Genomic DNA, 16,716 nt, shown 5'->3' with positions numbered 1-16,716 from the left:
TCTATAAAGATTTAAGGACTATATTGATTTCTAATTTGAAACATGTGCTGAATTGTGCCTATTTCTCAGGTTATTAATTTTGAGATCATTCTTTCTTCATCATTACCAATATCCCACTAATGTCTTAGGACTCTCCCTCTGGGTGAAATGACTTGCTCTGTGTCATTTATTCCATTCTTTTAAAGCCACAACCTTCCTTTTTTTTTTTTTTTCTATACAATTCAGTGGCTTTCAGTGTATTCAAACAGTTGTGTAACCACCACCACAGTTAATTTAAAGCACTTTCATCACCCTTATAAAAGCTACATGACTATTAGAAATCACTGAAACCCAATCCCCACAGTACTAGGCAAACAATAACCCATTACTTCTGTCTCTATAGATTTACTTATTCTAAATTTTTCATGCTAATATAGAATTACACATTATATCTATTTGCCTTTTTTAAACTTCACATAATATTTTCAGTGTTCTTCTATGTTGTAGCATGTTTCAGTACTTCATTTTTTTGTTTGTTTCCCTCTGGAAATAATATGCATTGCATTGCTGTGTATGCTGTGCTCAGTCGCTTCAGTCATGTCCAATTCTTTGTGACCCTATAGACTGCAGCCCACCAGCTTCCTTTGTCCATGGGATTATCCAGGCAAGAATATTGGAGTTGGTTGCCGTTCTCTCCTCCAGGGAATCTCCCCACCCAGGGATTGTGCCTGTGTCTCTCGAATTGCAGGCAGATTCTTTACCACTGAGCCCCCGGGGAAGCCCGTGTTGAATTGTTGTGTAACATTTATTTATTCACTCATCAGTTGATTGTTTCTTGGGTTGTTTTCTCTCTCTTTTCTTTTTTTTTTTTTATCATTACACATAAAGTGGCTATAAAAATTTGTGTCCACATTGTGTTGTGTACATATGTTTGTTCCCCCTGCCCCCTCTTCACCGGCTATATACTTAGAAATGTTGAGGCAAGTGGTAACTCTATGTTTAACCTCTGAGGAACTGCCAGACTGTTTTCCAAAGAAGATGAATCATTTTACAATATCATCACCACTATATATGGGTTTCAATTTTCTTCGCTTCCTCTCCAACATTTGTTGCTGTCTGTCTTTTTGATTATAGCCATCCTAATGGGTGTGAGGAGAAGGCAATGGCACCCAACTCCAGTACCCTTGCCTGGAAAATCCCATGGACGGAGGAGCCTGGTGGGCTGCAGCCCATGGGGTCCCGAAGAGTCGGACACGACTGAGCTACTTCACTTTCACTTTTCACTTTCCTGCATTGGAGAAGGAAATGGCAAGCCACTCCAGTGTTCTTGCCTGGAGAATCCCAGGGACGGGGGAGCCTGGTGGGCTGCCGTCTACGAGATCGAGCAGAGTCGAACACGACTGAAGTGACTTAGCAGCAGCAGCAGCAGCAGCAATGGTTAGTGATGTTGAAAATGTTTTCATGAGTTTATTGTCCATTTGCATCTCTTCTTTGGAAGATTATCTGTTCAGATCCTTTATCCATTTCTGTCACTTGTTTTTATTATTTAATTGTTAAGTGCTCTTTATATATTCTAGATACAGCTATGGTTAACAATTTTTTCCCTTTTGTGGGTTTTCTTGTCACCGTTTTGATGGTGTTTTTAAATTAAATTCTATTGGAGTATAGTTGCTATACTGATGGTATTCTTTGATATACACAATGTTTTAATTCTAATTAAGTCCAGTTTATTTGTGTGTCATTGCTTACCTTTTGGTGTCATGTCTAACAGGGCTTTGATGAACTCTATAGGTCCCAACATTTACTCATGAATTTCATTCTGAGTTAGCTCTTAGGCTTACCTCTATGATCCATTTGAGTGAATTAATGTATGTGGGGTGAGGTATGAATCCAACTTTATTCTTTTACATGGGCATATGTAGTTGCCCCAACATCGTTGTTTGAAAACACTTCTTTCTCCATGGTACCCTTATCAAAAATCAACTAACTGTACAGATGATTTATTCTGCTTTTAATTTTTAACAATGGTATTTTAAGAATCTAGGAAGCTGCTGGTGACAAATTCTGTCACACAGAGATCAAGTGTCAAGTCAAGGCTACCTGGAACTGATGACCCAGGCCCTTAAACTGCACAGCCGGCCCCTGGTTAATCAGCCTGGTCTCATGTTCTAGTCACCTAATGAAATGTGGAGATAAAGTCAAGGGAAGCAATGATACTAATGATAATAACAGTAGTAATAATAGCTATAAATATAGAGTAGCTTCTATGAACCATGGATGGCTTACAGTATTGTCTCATGTAATCTCCACAAGCACCTTGCCCAGACAGGTATTACTGATGAAACAGAAAAGTGAAAAAAAAAAAAAAAAGAAGAAAAGAAAAAGAATGTGGCACAGAGAAATTAAGGAATGTGTGTTCAAGGTCACTTAGAGAAGAAATGGCAAATGAGCTTTAGAGCTCATCAATGCAATGGTAGAGATTGTCTTACCACATTACTATAGACTTTCTAGACTTTTCTCAAATAATTTCAAAAAATGACTAATTTCCTGAAGTAATTGACTTGGGTTTATTATTTCCTCCATGGGTGCAATTGCTTTCTCTGTATTCTCACCACCGTGTGACTCAAATGAAGAGGAGTCTAGGTATTTAGGTAAATCATTTCATTTGAACCAAAGAGAAGCCATTAAAGCTGATGAAGTTATTCTGAGTTTTACTCCAGGGTTTCAAAGAAGAAACCACAATTTTGTCTTCATAGGATTTATTACGTCAGGGAAGAGGAGTGCCCACAACAGTAGTGTGTGTGTAAAAGCTGGATCTGGATCTGGGCTTTGAAAAGATCATGGCTTTTGAAGTCACATAGCCATGAATTCAGTGTATGACATGGATTAGTATCTTAACCTCTATGAACTCTTATTGGTGAGATGGAAATAATAAAACATTATGGGTTGTTATGAGAATTTCCAGATAGTATAACTGCCTGGCACAATGCCCACCACACAGAAAAAACTCAGTAAGAGCAATTTTTGCTTTCATTGTGACGGTGGTTACTTTCTTCATTTGGGAAATGGCTTACCAAACATGGCTAAAAACATGTTTAAAACTCAAACATGGGTTGGCAGAAAGCAGTGGTGTTGTGTACCTTTCAGTAAAGTTCGAGGAAATATGCTACGTTCTGGAAACCCAACCCTACTTTCCATCTGCACTGTCTCTTGACATGAATGGTCGGGTGCCCGCAGCCCTTTTGCATTACATTTTACATCGAGTTTATGACCCTGCTGTGACATGTAATATCTGAGTATTCCAACTTTTCAGTTCCTCACTGCCTCCCTCCCTGGTGTGGTAGGAAATAAAGTTCACAACAGCGTTATGATGGACAGTTCCGCCAGAATTCAAAACTGGGGGTTACCACACAATCATCTGGAGGAAACTCCAAAAGCGTATATTTCGTATGTCCATATATCAAAATTGCATTAAATTTCAGGAGAGCCAAATCATGTCCCAGCTTGAGTTTCCAGAGCTTATGGCTTTACAGTGCTGTCCTCTGTTTCCAGCTCTTCACTTGAAAATTTAAACAGAGTAACTTGGTTGTTCCCGCGGAGAGATAAAGTAATTTCTTTTCTGTTTTGTAGTCTTTTTCTTGTTTTCCCCAGGGAATAGGTATGCTTTTCTCTGAAATGGGTGCCTGTATTTACAGACTGCCTCCAGGCCCCACATGTCTCCCATTACCATCCAATCTTCGGTTCCTCTGTTTTATTTATAATCCATTTGGAGTCTTTTAAAGCTGATTAATATGAACTCAACTCAACATTAGGAAGGGATCTTCAACTAGAAACTTAGAAACTTCTAAGTTTGGCTCCTAGAAACTTCTCCAGTTGTCTGCTAATCTTTTTTTTGTCTTCTGGGACCCACATCCCATGCACATGACCATGTCTGCCAAACAGGTTTAATTCAGAAGTTCTGGGGGAAGCTGGATTCAATGGATATAGGCAGCTAGTCATTTTCTAAAGTTAGAGGGAAACCTGGGTACCCACAGAGTCAATATTTCTCAATCAGAGATGCTTCCATACCCAGGAGCAGTCTATGGACACAGACATTTATCAATATTCCTAAGGATTACCTTTTCCATAATCCTCACACCTACCAGCTAATGTGGTAAGCTGATGCTGTTAAGTCACTTCAGTTGTGTTTGACTCTGCGCGACCCCATAGACAGCAGCCCAACAGGCTCCACCGTCCCTGGGATTCTCCAGGAAAGAACACTGGAGTGGTTGCCATTTCCTTCCCCAATGCATGAAATTGAAAAGTGAAAGTGACGCTCAGTCGTGTCCGACTCAGCAACCCCATGGACTGCATCGCACCAGGCTCCTCCGTCCATGGGATTTTCCAGGCAGGAGTTCTGGAGTGGGGTGCCATTGCCTTCTCCAATGTGGTAAGCTACACCCTGCCAATCTTGTCTTTCAAAAGCTAACTATGTAATGACACTGTATATGAGTTTTTTTTCTCTTCTTCCCTTAATTCCTTTGTATACCACAAAAATCCTTGATGCTTGCTACTGTTGTCAGAATCTCCCTCCCAGTTGATTCTTACACTAATTTCTTTAAGCAGAATGAATTGGTCCAAAGTGTTGACGCAAGGAGGTACAGGCCTGGGAGTACCCCAACCCAGGGCAATCCATAGCCTGTATCACCTTGCAGGTGGCTGCACTGATGCTTTTGTGGAAGCAAGGCCAGTAGCTGAGCCTGTAAAGTGTTCCAGGGCCCACATGACATGTGTCTGGGGAGGCTGTAAGGATATAGTGATTAAAAAAAAAAAAAAAAAACAAGTGGCATTAGATTGCATCACTGGCTTTTATTGTGCTATAAAATGGCTCACTGAGGGGGAAAAGTGTGAATTTAAACTCTTCTGCTGTGATCAATCAGTGGTCCTAGTGGTTTTTAAGATAATTCAGTTTATCTTTCTTCTTCCTACCATTTTGACCTCCATTCCCAAAATTCTTTCCATTTTTCCTTCTTCCTTCCTTCCATCCTCCCCCACCCTTCTCTCTCTCTTCTCTCTCCAGCTTGAATTTAAACCTACTAGTTCTGCCATTACTGATTGTGTGACTTTTGGACAAGCTTATTAATTTCTCTAAGTTTCTTTTCTTTTTTTAATTTTTGGACCACTAAACCTGGGATAGTAATATCCATCTCATAGGCTACTGGAAATTTTAAATGAAACTCAATTTGTAAAAGACACAATCTTGCATTTTTCCTAAACTTCGTAGGTACAGAGCTTATGTGAACTACTGAGCTTATGTGAATTATTATTTTCTTCTCCCTTCCAAAAAGTTACACTGCAAATTACATATGAGCACATCTGTGGCCTGATGTTTCAACTCTTTCAGAACAGGAGTTGGTGTGAATCACTGGTGATTGCCAGTGTGCACAGATGCTCCCTCTGTCCCCTAAAGACTTCCTTGGACCAGGGAGAGGATACAGAGGTGATTTTAAAAAAGAAATTGGCTTCAAGCCATTGAGAGCTACCTGTGTTAGGGGCTGAACTGCATCCCCTGCAAATTGATATGCAAAAGTCCTAACCCTCAATATTCCACTGTGTAGCTATTTGAGAATAAGGTCTTGAAAAAGGCAATTAACTTAGAATGAGATTGTTCACTTGTGTTAGTTGTGTTCACTTGCGTTAGATTGCTGTGTTAGTTGCTAAGTCATGCCCAACTTTTTGCAACCCTATAGACTGCAGCCCATTAGGCTCTTTGTCCGTACGGTTTATCCAGGCAAGAATAGTGGAGTATGTTGCCATTTCCTCCTCCAGAAGATCTTCCCAACCCAGGTGATCAAACCTGCATCACGTGCATTAGCAGGCAGATTCTTTACCACTGAGCCACTGGGGAAGCCCAGAATGGGATCATTAGGCTGGGCTCTAATCTAAGACGACAAGAGTCCTTCTAAGAAGAGAAGATTAGAACCCAGATAAGCACAAGCATAGCGGGAAAACCCCATGAAGACACAGAGAAAAAGACAGTCGGCTATGAACCCAGGGGAAAGGCCTCAAAAGAAGTGAGAATTGTGAGGAATTGTGGGAAGCCTCCAGCACTGTGAGAAAATAAATTTATGTTGTTTAAGCCAGTGGGTCTCTGGGAATTTGTTACAGCAGTCCTGGGAAGCTAACAAATGCAAAAATCCATGCTTACATTTCTGTAACTGTAAAATTAAGGTCAGCTCTAGGAGGAAAAGCAAAAATATTTTGGTTGTAAGGGTCTACAGTTTAGAAACACAAAGGGAGATTTTGGGGTAAAGTAACTTGTTCGATGACCAATGAATGGTCTAATTGACTGTCTTGGCTACAAAACGTAGGCTAAACAGTTGAAGAAAAGGCATGCTTTGACTAGAAGCTGACAGGCTGGTGTCAGTCACGCCTCTGCATAATGCCTTTTCAGCAGATGCTGAGAATTATCTCTGCCTTTTAATCCTCTCATTTCACAGTTGTTTCAGGCAGATTATTCCTAAAACCTCATGCAATTAATATCAATTATTTAGATTGGCTGCTTTAGTGAGTGTCAGATTTTCCAGCATAGGACAAGATGTGTTATTACTATTATTACTACTAATTACTGTGTTGTAGAGCATGTATGACAATTGGACTTGAAACTGGGGGGAGGGGTGGAATCAAGGTTTAATTATAGCAAAAGTTTATGAGCAGAAAACTTGGAATTGGAATCACTGTTCTTTGTCAAAAGGTGACCTTCTTGTAGATTGGAACGTGCGATTTGGAGATAAACCGCCTGGTCTGACTTGCAGGTTTGCACCCTTTGGTTCTGTAACCTTGGTCATGCATTGCTCTCTTTTTGTCTACTTAGTGGCTAACATTAGAGTCTACTTTATGTGGTTGCTATGAAGTTGAATGGCAACCCACTCTAGTATTCTTGCCTGGAGAATCCCATGGATGGAGGAGCCTGGTAGGTTACAGACCACGGGGTCGCAAAGAGTCGGACAGGACTGAGCACCTTCACTCAGTCACTCACTCATATGAAAAGCCCCCAAAACAAGTAATTGTAATTACATTGTAATTACAATTGTAATTTCCAATCATATGAGGGATCTCATTATTAATATTATTATTGTTGCATTCAGTAAAGTAGTCCAAATGAGACAAGAAGGGGGCAGGGTGCAACCTTTAAAAGAATGACATAGCCTGAGGACATGACATAAACTGATTAGGACCAAACAGGTCCAAGGCAGTGGACAAGTCAACTCCCAGGGTAACAGATCAACAAGCTAACTGACCTGCACAAACTCCACAACAGAGGACATAAACCTCAAAAGGTGGGCAGTGGCCCAATTCCTTGAAATCCTCACCTCCTTCCCAAAATAGCTGGAATACTCCTTCCACTCGTTAGCCTATGAAATTAGTTAGTGTTAGTCACTCTGTCATGTCCAGCTCTTTGCGACACCCTGGACTATAGCCCACCAGGCTCCTCTGTCCATGGAATTCTCCAGGCAAGAATACTGGAGTGGGTAATCATCCCCTTGTCCAGGGGATCTTCCTGATCCAGGGAGCAAAGCCGGGTCTCCTGTATCGCAGGCAGATTCTTTACCATCTGAGTCACCAGGGAAGCCTATGAAATTACCCACCACTATAAAAACTGAGTATTCATTGTAAGGACTGATGCTGAAGCTGAAGCTCCAATATTTTTGCCACTTGATGCAAAACCCTGATGCTGGGGAAGAAGGAAGGCAAAAGGAGAAGGGGGTGGCACATGGTGAGATGGTTAGACAGCATCACTGATTCAGTGAACATGAATCTGAGCAAACTCCAGGAGACACTGAAGAACAGAGGAACCTGGCAGGGTGCATACAGTCCATAGTGTCGCAAAGAGTGAGACACAACGTAGCAGCTGAACAACAGCGTAAATGCTGACGCCCCCCGACCCTGGGGGCACTCTTGCCTCCCTTGCCTTCCAAGTTGGTCCACACTCTGTCCATGGAGTGTGTTTCTTTCCTGAATAGACCTCTTTCCCTCGAGTATGGCTCACTTTTGAGTTCTTTACTGCATGAAGCCAAGAAACCACACTTGGCGGCTGTCCCAAGGTCTCAGACATTATCTGGGATTTGACTACCCTTTCATGCTCCACTCTTCTTCCAACAATACAAGGGGCAAGAGCGTCATATGGTAGACAAGGAGTCAGGCCAACTGAGACCTGAATCCCAGCTCTGTCACTCACAGGGGGCTGAGTAAATAACTTGGGTTATTTGAGCATAAGCACCTTAGTTCTCTATCTCACTGGAGGGCCAGGTGTGGGATGAACATTAATCAAGCATGCTTGCTGAGTGCTTGTAACTTCCCAGGTACAGTGCTGATAACCTTACTGCATCTGCTAAGTTAATGCTCAGATTTATATCATAGGGGTACTCATTATTTTCATTTCCTGGACAAAGAAAATAGAGATCGGAGACTGTGAGCAATTGGCGTGGGGTCACGGCTTCTCACTGGCAGTCTGAATCCAAAGCCTAAAATACTATACCCGAATCACCTGGTATGGCATAGGTCTTGTTCAGTTCAGTTCAGTTCAGTTCAGTTGCTCAGTCGTGTCCGACTCTTTGTGACCCCATGAGTCACAGCATGCCAGGCCTCCCTGTCCATCACCAACTCCCAGAGTTCACTCAGACTCACGTCCATCGAGTCAGTGATGCCATCCAGCCATCTCATCCTCTGTCTCCCCTTCTCCTCCTGCCCCCAATCCCTCCAACCATCAGAGTCTTTTCCAGTGGGTCAAGTCTTAGCATGAGGTGGCCAAAGTACTGGAGTTTCAGCTTTAGCATCATTCCTTCCAAAGAAATCCCAGGGCTGATTTCCTTCAGAATGGACTGGTTGGATTGGAGGTGGTTAATAATGGTATTTTATCTTGGCTTTAAATGGAAGGTAAATTACCCATTTGCTTGAGACAAATTAAAATGGGCATAGCTGATCAATAACTGGCCTTGATCTTATCAATGATTATCCACTCTTTCCTTATTCTCATCAGTCTCTTAATCTGATTTCTAGCCCTTGAACCCTGCTCCTTCTAAACTGAAATTTACTTACACTTTGCTAAATCCTCTAGCAAACATTAGATTGAATGACATGTACCCACTTATTTATATGCATGGTGATCACAGTTGGAAAGAACAAGCTTTGATAACTATAATCAATTAAAATAAATAATTAAAGCCCTTATTTTTTTTTTTGTCCTACCTTTTTTTTTTAAAGGTTTTATTTTCTGTTGAAGTGCAGGCAGTTTATAATGTGATAGTTTCAGGTAGACAGCAAAGGGACTCAGCCATACATATACATGTCTTCATTCTCCCCAAAATTCCACCCATCTAGACTGTCACATAACATTAAGTTTTCTCTGCTATACAGTAGGTCCTTGCTGGTTATCAGTTTTAAATATAGCAATGGATACTTTAATAATTATAGCCAATTTAAATAAATAATTAAAACTATTTTGTTTGTTTTTTGTTTGGTTTTCAGATGTGCTACATAGACCTCTTGAATGACTATTCTGTTCACTTTGAAATCATATTGCTTTCTGCTCATGCAGACGCCCATTCTTTCATGAAAGAACGATTTATTGAGCTGGTTCTATGTCTTAGAGGCTGTTGTGAGTTCTGGGAGCATAGCAGTGACAAAAGTATTAAAAATCCCTATTGAAATAATAAAGCTGGGCTTCCCAGGTGGCTAGTGGTAAAGAACCCACCTGCCAATGCAGGAGACATAAGAGATGCTGGTTTGATCCCTGGGTTGGAAAGATCACCTGGATGCGAGGGCATGGAAACACACTGAAATATTCATGGCTGGATAATCCCATGGACAGAGGAGCCTGGCGGGCTACTGTCCATAGGGTCCCAAAGAGTCAGACACAACTGAAGTAACTTTGCAAGCATGCATATACTCTCATAAAGCTAACATTCTAGAGGAGGGAGCCAGGCAGTCAATAAATGAAGCATGCCAGAAGGTTATAAATCCTTTGGAAAGAAAGCACGTTGTAATGACTATGTATGGATTCTGGAGTCAAATTCCTTAATTTCAATATCAACTCTGTGTCTTGCCAGCTGTGCGAGCTTGGACAAGTTATTAACTTCTCAGTACCTCCATTTTCTCATCTGTAGAATGGGACTTTCTATCTCATAGAGGCATTTGAAGTTTATATGAGTTAATGCCTGTAATGATACTAAATATATAAGTGTATGCTATATGTCTATTTTTAATTGGAGTACACTTGTTTTATAGTGTTGTGCTAATTTCTGCTGTACAATGAAGTGAATCAGTTACATGTATATATAGATCCCCTCCCTGTTAAGCCTCACTCCCACCCCATCCCACCTCTCTAAGGCATTACCTAGCACCAGGCTGAACTTCTGTGCTATATAACAGCTTCCCACTAGCTATCTATTTTACACATGGCCGTGTATTTATGTCAATGTTACTCTCTCAATTCCTCCCAGCATCTCCTTCCCCCATATGTCCACACGTCTGTTATCTATGTCTGCATCTCTATTTCTGCCCTGCAAATAGCTTCATCTGTACCATTTTTCTAGATTCCATATATACGTGTTAATGTATGATATTTGTTTTTCTCCTTCTGACTTCACTCCGTATGATATACTCTAGGTTCAGCCTCATCACTACAAATGACCCAATTTTGTTCATTTTAATGGCCGAGTAATATTCCATTGCAGATATGTACCACATCTCTTTTATCCATTCATCTGTTGATGGACATTTAGGTTGCGTCCATATCCTGGATGTTGTAAATTGACCAGGGAAGGAAACAGTGAGTTTTTGAGGAGATGCCACACAGTTCGTAACAAGGAAGTCACTAAGAAGGTATTGTTTAGCAGAGAAGGCACTGTGGGAGAAAAGCTTTCTCAGCAGAACAAACTGGCAGAGCCAAGACATTAGCATGGAAATCTGCTGGGTGTGTTGGAATAATAGCATAGATATGGGATATGAGACCAAAGGAAGTATCAGCAGTGGATGCAAGGGATTTGACCTAAAGAGGAATGAATGAGATGAGGGGATTGGGGTGCAGCAGGTGTGCAATAGGAGAATACGAGGAGCACATGTTAACTTTGAGATGTGTTGGAAGTCTTAATGAAGACATAGAAAAGTAGCTGCAGGAGTTTAAAGTTTGAGAAGCTCATGTTGGAAATATAAATTTTGGATTATTGGAGAAGATTGAGCTGTCAAGGGACTGAGAATTCTAAAGATTATGGGGGAAGGTTTCAGAAGTTGGGGAGTAGTAGAAGCAGGGAAGAGAATAAGGGGATGCAGAGCTTTATGGAGATTAGAAGGAAGGAGTGAGAGTGACCTGTAATTTAATTGTAAACAGAAATAGGAGCATAGGGAAACAAGAGATTAATCTTAATGGATGAATCCATCATGTAGGTGGTAGTGAATATTAGGAGCAGATAGGTTTGTAGGCTAGATTCTCAGATCTCCATGGATGGAGACACAGAGGTACTCTTAGTTTATCAGCACCCAGAACAGTCTTGATCCTGGTGTGCTCATGGTGTGCATGTGTGTGTGCTCAGTCGTGTCTGACTCTTTATGACCCCGTGGACTGTAGCCCACCAGGATCCTCTGTCCATGGAATTTTCCGGGCAAGAATACTGGAATCGGGGGGGGGGAGTGGTGGATTTACTCAGTGTTCACGGCTCCCCTCTGATAACTGTGAATGGAACTGAGGAGGTCTGGGAACCTGCGTGTCTCTTTATCCTCTCTTAATCCTCATCAATGGAGTGTGAATACATTCATACAAGGCTGCACTGACTCATAGAGCTGGGCACCCATGGACCTACCAGCTGCTAGTCTGAAGGCTGAAAGTTTTCACACTGTGGCTAAATAGACTTCACAGCTGGCTGTGTTGGATTGTGAATCCTTTATGGAGGAGAAGTGCCACTGGCAATCGATCAAGAGCAGAAGTCTATTGTTCCAGGGATGTGTTTAAAAGGATCCCTTGGGCACTGGCTGTAGGAAAATAAAGACTCCTCTAGAAGGGAAATGCCCCAGGCTTTGAGTTTTCACATATGCCCTGGGGCCTACATTCCTCTGGTCTCCCAAACTCTAGATTCTTGAGACAGGACAATGCAATTCATTTTGGTGTTTCTGCTTGTTGACTCTTGGCTGATCCTTTTTTTTTTTTTAAGTTTTTTATCTGTTTTTCTTTTTATTTTCTTCAGTTTTGTTGAGAAATAATTGACATACATGACTGTCTAAGTCATACATTGTTATGGTTTGGTTTAAATACATGGTGAAATGGTTATAGAAACAGGTCCAGTTAACATTCATCATCTCATACAGATAAAATAGCAAGAAAAGAAAGAAGACATGAAAATAGAAAAATGTTTTTCTCCTTGTGATGAGAACTCTTAGGATTTGCTCTCTTAAGAACTTTTCTACATACCATACAGGAGTGTTAACTACAATCAACTCTACCCTAATATGAAAAAAGAAAAAAAAAAAGTTTAAAGTTACAGATTTCTAGTTCTAAGATAAATGTGTGTGCATGGTCAGTTGTCTCCAACTTTTTGTGAACCCACGGACTGTAGCCCACCAGGCTTCTCTGTCCATGGGATTATCCCAGGAAGAATACTAGAGTGGGTTGCCATTTCCTTGTCCAGGGGGTCTTCCAGACCCAGGGATTGAACCTACGTCTCCTGCATCTCCTGCCTTAGCAGGTGGATTCTTCACCAGTGAGCCGCCTGGGAAGCCCAAGATAAATAAGTGTTGGGGGTATAATGTACAACATACGGATTCCTTCTAAGGGGAGCAAATCACTGAGTCCAAAGAAGCTGCAGTGTCCTGTGTTTGCTAACTGTTGATGCTGATTTGGCTCTGCTGCAAAAGTGTCAACTTTTCCTGATGCTCTGCAGGATAGAAATCCATAGGTGGATGGACAGGTAGATGACAAGTGGAAACGTCAGGTAGGCACTACTGGTGAGCTGTAAGTGGGAGGGAAGCTGACAGAAGCGAAGAAAGAAAAGTGACAAGAGAATGAGTTCCCCAAGGGACAATTAACACACTGTGAAAACATACCCTAATGAAATGACAACTCTAAGTTCCAAAGACAATTCTCAATTAAGCCCTCAGATGGTTTGCTGCTAAGAGCTGATGAATTGGTTTATTCCCTATTGCTCTCCGCAAAGGACCTTCAAACACCCACAACTCCATCTGTTTCATTAATAAATTAACTTAAATCCATAAAATTAGCAAAGAAACAGAGCAACTGGTCTGTAATAAGTGACCAGAATTCATTTCTGGAGTAGCCTTTGTAGGAGACTCTGCAGGGGTAAAAGCTGAAGGATAAAGATATTTCAAGGATAAGATGTGCTTTGAAGAGTTTCTATTTTTTTCCCTCCAGTACATAAGATAGGAGTAAAATTCCAGGATTATAAGAAAATAAGTTGGTTACATTGACTTTCTTTGTCATACACAAAGGTAACTACTTGGGCTATCCAACAGGATGCTGGCCCAAAGGCAGCTTGGTACTGGGAGATACAGTTTCACACACAAAGTCTTACAAAATAACACCCGCACAATTTCTCATCTTTCTAAATTACAACCGAGTACAGGTTAAGACTGAACAGCATTTTCCATATTGTTGTCTGGACCTTGAGAGCAAGGGGGTTTGGGTAAGCATCAAAGTCAAGAGTAATGGGCATTGTTGGGGGTCCTCTGTCCTCTGTCTTCACAGCGGAGGAATTTTGTCTTGCTCACCAACAGGGAGGAACGGTTGGTTGACTTCTGTTGGCCCAGCCAAGTGGGATAAAATGAAAAAGGAGAACTGATTGCAGCCTTTGGCCAGATGGAGCTCTTTGGTGTCCTTGGGAAGAGAAGGTTTTATGGAGTGGTAGGGACTGAAGTCAGATGAGAAGGCATTGAAAAGAGTGGGAAAGGAAGAGTTGGAGACAGCCTGTATAAACAACCCTACAGAAGCCTGGCTACTAAAAGAGAAAAGAAATGAAGCAATGGTTTGGATGGGGAAGAACAAGGGTCCTTGGATGAGGCAAGCTTACAATAAAATGCAGGAGGTTGATGGGAGTTATCCAGAAGGCAGATGAGAGGAGAAAGTGATGATGTGGGGGAGAAGCAGAAACATTGGCAGAGGAAATGTTTGAGAAGTTAAGAGTAGGGACATTTAATGCTAAAAGGAGGAAAGAAGAAATCTAGAGTGTGGTGGAACTTAGCCATCCCAGTTACCTACCACCCAGGACGGAGCAGAGCTGTCTGTTTACATAAGCAGAGACTGTTGATCCGAGCTTGATGCATACTTAACTCCGAGCATCTCCCATATGTGCAAACCTTTCATTTATTCCCCAAATTTTGATTTTTTTTTTAAATGAGAGAGGAGGGTGCAAAAATTACACCCTGGTGATAAACAGGTTTTTATAAACTCATCATTTCTTAGGGGAAAAAATGTTTCTTCTTGCATTTTCTCAGAAAACATCAACAGAATAGGGCAGGGAGAATATTATCTCTAAAAGCTTATGCATCATCCTCCTAAAATGTTAATGTCCATTTCCAGCTGAACAAATAAACGTCTACTACTTGGATGCAACTAGTTCTAATGAATGTGAATGCCAGGCTCGAAAATAAAGAACCTACTTTTGGTTTCAGAAAGCATCTTTCACACGGAAGAAAAAAAAAAAGTCATTATTTAAAAAATTGCTCCATTAATGTACCATGAACAAAGGACAGTGAGCTTGAAAAGACTAAACAGCTTTTATTTTTCGAGCACTTTATTTTCAATGGGATTATAAACAAGATCCTCGTGAAACTCTTCAAACACACAGAACACCAAGATGGAGTATTGGGCTGCTTTTACCCACTTACCAGGGCCAGGTTTGTTTTGCTTCCTTAAGTATAGTTGCAAGTTGTTTTGTTGTTGTTGTTGAATTAGGAGGAAAGTGGAAGGAGCACGTGAGTTCTATTCCTTCTACAGTAAGTCCCCTACATATGAGTGAGTTCCGTTCAGAGAGCGCGTTCATGAGTCCAATTTGATAAGCCCGGCAAAGCTAGCCTAGGTACCCAACTAATGCAGTCAGCCATATAGTATTGTACTATAACAGGTCTATAATACTTTTCACACAAATAATACATTAAAAAACAAACAAAAATTAAAACATTTTTAATCCTACTATACAGTACCTTGAAAAGTACAGTAGTAAGTACACTATGGCATATAAAGGCTGGTATCGAGTGAACAGGCAACAAGAGTTACCAACTAGAGCTGGGAGAGGAGGTGATAGAGGATGGTAGAGCTGAAGGGTTGTCAGCAATAGGAGACAGAGGGCAAGCTACCATTTCATGCACACTTGACACTCTTGGAACATGTGTGTGCACCTTTGAAATTTCGCAACTCGAAAGTTTGTATGTAGGGGACTTACTATATTGTTTATGATACAAGCAACTAGGAGAATTAAGCTAAGAGAGACTTGTTCTTTATCTGGGACAGCAGAAAGGAAACCCACCTGAGCACCCTAATGTTAGAAGATGACTTGAGGGACCTCGCTGGTGGTCTAGTCGCTAAGACTTCCATGCTCCCAGTGCAGGAGGTCTGGGTTCTATCCCTGGTCAGGGAACTAGATCCTACATGCTGCAATGAAGACTTCTCATGCCATAATTAAAGATGCCCAGTGTTGCAACTAAGACCAGGCACAGCCAAATAAATACTAAAAAAACATAACTTGGAAGATGTTTCAAATATTAAACTGGCAATGGAGGTGAGTTTGCGTCTCTTTTCTGGGCCATTCTATTTCCTGAATTTTATTGAAGTAGGCATAGCATGGCAATCCTCCGCAGTAGCCTTTCCTGGAGAATCCCATAGACAGAGGAGCCTGGCAGGCTATAGGCCTTGGGGTCGCAAAGAGTCAGACACAGCTGAAGCAATTTAGCAGCAGCAGCAGGCATAGCAAATGTAAGGTTTTTGCTGAAGCTATTTTTCACTTTTAGAGAATATATGAAGTCATACATACAAATACCTACACATGTACATATTCACATAAATAACATTGAGGGAGATATCTTTCTGAAAAGACTTGTGGCCTAATTTTTAGACCTGTGGTTTGGAGATGATTGAGAAGAAATTTTTCCATTATTTTGGTGGAGCCAGGCCAGCTTGCATCCAGGTACTCAATCATACTGTTAGGTGTACTGATGGCTAAGAGGGACCTACAACAGTATTCATCTTCTGCTGCTGCTGCTAAGTCGCTTCAGTCATGTCTGACTCTTGTGACCCCATAGATGGCAGCCCACCAGCCTCCCCTGTCCCTGGGATTCTCCAGGCAAGAACACTGGAGTGGGTTGCCATTTCCTTCTCCAATGCATGAAAGTGAAAAGTGAAAGTGAAGTCACTCAGTCGTGTCCGACTCTTAGCGACCCCATGGACTGCAGCCCACCAGGCTCCTCAGTTCATGGAATTTTCCAGACAAGAGTACTGGAGTGGGATGCCATTGCCTTCTCCAGTTCATCTTCTAAGCCAAGGAAATATATGCTCTTTGCTTTTGGGATGAAAAACTAGTTCTTAGGATGAAATGATACCCTCCCTGCAAATCACACTTAGATGTGCGTAAAGGAACATAGACGTATCTGAATATGAGTCAGTTTCAGCAGCATGTGCGCGCGCGCGCACACACACACACACACACACACACACACACACACACACACACAGCTTTGTCTCTTATTCTGTTCATTTTA

The sequence above is a fragment of the Bos indicus x Bos taurus genome, chromosome 21 (genome assembly GCF_003369695.1).
Source record: "Bos indicus x Bos taurus breed Angus x Brahman F1 hybrid chromosome 21, Bos_hybrid_MaternalHap_v2.0, whole genome shotgun sequence".
Classification (NCBI taxonomy): Eukaryota; Metazoa; Chordata; class Mammalia; order Artiodactyla; family Bovidae; genus Bos; species Bos indicus x Bos taurus.
This window is presented reverse-complemented; position numbering follows the sequence as displayed.